This window comes from Mesocricetus auratus, unplaced genomic scaffold, assembly GCF_017639785.1.
Source record: "Mesocricetus auratus isolate SY011 unplaced genomic scaffold, BCM_Maur_2.0 Super-Scaffold_100010, whole genome shotgun sequence".
In the NCBI taxonomy this organism is placed as follows: domain Eukaryota; kingdom Metazoa; phylum Chordata; class Mammalia; order Rodentia; family Cricetidae; genus Mesocricetus; species Mesocricetus auratus.
This window is the reverse complement of record NW_024429194.1, coordinates 86449428-86453652: the sequence shown is the minus strand read 5'-3', so window position 1 is coordinate 86453652 and position 4225 is coordinate 86449428.

Here is a 4225-nt window from a genome sequence, read left to right as displayed (position 1 = left end):
TTTGTTTCTGCCAGGGATCCTTGTGCCCTCTGCCTCCCGCTCAGCTCAGGCCTACTTCAAATCTCAGCCCAGGAACGGCCTCCTCCATGCCGCCTTCCCTGACCCCTCTGGAGGAAGCAGACACAGTGGGCAACATCCACCTCCCTGCTGGATGTGAGCCCAGAGCCAGGCAGAACTAGGGTGGACCCCAGGGACACCACTCCTCAGCTTGAGGCCTTATGCAAATCAGCTACAGGTGGCCCCTGCAAGCCTTGGGACCCCTGGTGGCACTTTTCTAGAAGCACTTATGAACCAGAAGGGTTTTGAGGGAAAGCCATCCATGTGGAAAACCTGAGTTCACCACCCTCAGTGAGCATCAGAAACATTCTGGATGCCTGGTGGGTCGTCTCTGCTTTCTGGACCCTGCCCTGGAATCCACTGTGACCTTCCCCCAACTTGGTCCTGGGCAAGTGAGGGTCTGCCTCCATTCCCCTCCCAGAACCCAGCCATGGCTCACACCTCATGCCTGGTGTGAAGGGAATGAATGAATGAACGAAAGAATGAATAAATCCAAGCGGGTGGGTTATGCTGAGGTTAGTGAGCTGTTCCTTTTGGACAAAATAGAAAGGAGCACCAAAAAAGTTACAGAAATGAGTGATATTTGAGTGTGAGTAATATTTTGATAAATACGGTAAAACACCAACCAAATGAGTGTAAACACACACTGGATGAAGTGTCAGCCTATGTTTAGAAAAAGGCACCATGAGTGACACGCTGCTCATTTCCCTTCTCCAGGTTCAGAAGTGGAGGCCGGACAGTCAGGAGAGGGACCCTGGCGGGGGACAGTCGTCAGCTGAGGGTGAGCAGAGTGGGCCAGGTGCAGCCTCAAAACCACCTGCCAGCCTCACCATTCTTTTCCTGGATGTCAGCGTGTTCAAAGTTTATGCTTTTAATCTATGGCAGGGCAGATGCCTGATTTTCAGACACCAGCCAGTTTTGCTTTGCTTTATATTTTCATTTATTCAGATCTTGACTTGGAGAGTATGGAGTGCACTGAATCAGGGCTGGGGCTCAGCTGAGCTCAGGTTCCTGTGCTAGCACAGTCAAGGGCTCACAGTGGCTGAACCATGACCAATCGGAGCAGGTCACGGAGAAGTGCCCAGCCGTCTCCACATTTCCCACAGTCTATTGCTCTTGAGCTGGAGGACAGAGAAGATGAGGGAAGAGAAGACGGGCATCTGTGGGGTCTGAAATTGCCCCCAGGGTGGCTTTAACAGAGCCTTGTCCAGCAGATACACTGTCTACTCCTGACTGAGCGTCCTTCACCCGAGCATGGAGTGGCACACCCCTGAGGCTCCCTGGGGAGTGGGGGATCAGCAAGGCCTTGTGTTCTGCCCAGTGCCCTCCCTATGCTCCTGGGCTGCTGCATCCAGCAGCTCTAAGGTAGGGCGGGATGACGGGGACAACTTCTGACATGGTGGCTTTTTATTCCTTCACCAAACTGCTAGACTCAGAGACCTCCCCCCTCTAAGTTCAGACACCTGCCCTCTGGAGTCTCTAAGCATGAGGAAGTCTCTATTCTGTGGCTGCTGCAGATCCCCTGCCCCTCTCCACACACCACACACGCGATGGCGGGCGTTATCAGAGCACTTGGAACCTCCCTGAATATATGTCTCCTGAGCCAGCATGCACAGTCTGTTCTGTCCACACCCGAAAGAAAGAGGAATCTAAGAGCAAGGGAACAAGCAGCCCTCTCTCCACATTAGCTTCTGGGGCAGAGCCAGTTGAGGCCAGCATCAGGGGACAGTCTCCAAGGTGGGTCACTTCCAAGCTGACTCTGGGACTAGGGTTCCTATGAAGGGCTGGATTAGGAGCTGAATGGGAGGGAACTGAAGAAACAGCAAGGGAGAAAGGAGGAGGGGACCCCAATGAGGCGAGGCCAAGATACAGGGGCACGTGGTGGCTTCCGTCAGGCCAAAGCAGAACACAGTCAGCAGAACCCACTGGTTCTGGGAACAGCTCAGACGGGAGATAGCGCCCGTGAGCTGGGGGACAGGAAATGGTGTTCAAGCGCAGCATAAGACAAGAGGGAGCCTAAAGTGTCTGCTCTAGGCAACTAAAAGCAGGAGTGCCGTTTAGAGGGAGCAGAAGGACAGACGGACAGCTGAGACTTTGCATGCAGGCCAAGCAGCAGCCACACACATAAAATTAAATAGGTTTCAAGATTTCAAAGGTAGAAGACAAGCAAGAATCTTTTCAATGGTTTTAACCCACTGCTCACTTTGATCCTGTGCCAACAAGGCAGCGGCAGCCTAGTGCCCCAGAGCACCAGTGGCCTTGGACTCACAGCCCCGAGAGGTGACTGGCACCTGCAACATAGAAAGGACATTTCCAGAAACCAGTATGTCTGCATTTGTTTGTTTGTTTATTCCTTTCTTTGTTTCTGTGGTGCTTGAGAACAAACCCAGGGCCTTGCACTTGCTGAGCAAGTGTGACTCGGTGAGTCTCCTGTCTAATAGCAAAACTGTCAAAAGTTCTGATCTGGAGACCAGCTAGAAGGACTCATTAACAGCGAACCATTTACAGCGCCCCGGGCTTCCATGGTCTACCAGCAGGCTCTGCCCAGCGCTAAGCTCAGTTCAAGTTCAAACGCTTAGCTGCCACAGTGCTTTTTAGAACAAATAATCCCTGTATCATTTAATAACACCCAAGGGAGTGACAAAGAGGCCAGGAAAACTTGCCCATGTGTGCAACACACTCTCCAGTCCCTAAACTGGGGACAATACATAAAAGCCCTCCTTGGGGAAGAAGACTTAGGCATGGCAGGTGATAACAGTCCATTCTGGGCTGGAAGCAGGCTCTCTGGGCCTCCCAAACAGGCTTGCAGTTTGAAGCTCAGCCAGAGCCGAGCTCTCAAAGCCAACGACCTGATCACCAACTCCTGTCACCCGGGGAAAAGATGAGCCATCCAAGCTAATAAGCATCGTCTTTTGCTCTTCGTTCTATGTGTCAGGACTCTTGGTAATCCAGTTGTTTCAAATGCTTGGAAATATCACTCTGATTTTATTGCATAATTCGTAACAACTGATGGTGACTCAGAATTTACATGAAACAGACATCAATGATTCAAGCATGCTTCATGAAGCATGGGGCACTCAGAGGTTGTGAAACCTTAGTGACTACAGAATCAGATACCATTCTAAACCTGGGACTCTAGAAAGTAAATTAAACACACACAGGAAGGTTCGTCCCACACACACTCCTTCACATGGGGGAAATTAAATATGTTATCTCAAAAAGAGCCAGAATGGATGATAGGAGAAGAAGGGACAGGGCCCCGTACAGTGTGACTCTTAAGTAAAAAAAATACTGTTAATTGTGAGGAAAAGTCCTAGCACCCCACAGCACGGGAGGTGATGCAATTCACAATCGTGTACCAGATGTATCAGCAGAGCTAGAAGAAATGATCTCTCACGTTTTTGACACAAGGAGATGCCACATGTGTGCACACTTATTCCTGGCTTGATCAATTCCCACTCGTACATCGACTGAAATACCCTCAGCCAGTGCTGGGCTGCATTCCTGTAATTCCAGGGAGGCTGAAGCGGCAGGACTGAGAATTTGAACCCAGCCTGGGCTACATCATGAGACCTGGGCTGGACCGATAGCACTGCAGTTATGAGCACATACTGTTCTGGAAGAGGAACTGAGTTCAGTTCCCAGCACTCACGATGGGCTTGCCAGTGTGGGTTGTGAACGTCTTTGAGTTCTATCTCTACTTAGCAGAACCACTCTGGTCTTCAGATATAAGGAAGAAATCCAGACTCCGAGATGCCAATACCACTTCGAGAGCCGTGAGACCTACGCAGGAAAAATTGAAGCTGGGGGCAGCCACCACTGGTGTTGGAGAACTGCCATCTTCCCTAGCCTGGGCTCTCTAGGGCAGTGGTTCTCAACCTCCCTAATGCTGCGACCCCTTAACACATTTCCTCGGGCTGTGGTGACTCCCAACCATAAAATTATTTTCACCGCTACTCTGTAACTGTAGTTTTGCTGCTGTTATGAATCGCAATGTAATTATCTGTGTTTCCCAACGGTCTTAGGCGACCCCTGTGAAAGGCCGTTCAAAGCCCAAAGGGCTAGCAGCCCACAGGTTGGGGACTGCTGCTCTAGAGAGACAAGCCAACAGAAAAGAGGATGATGAAGGGCATCAGAGGATTCGCTTTTGTGATTACAGACCCTGGAA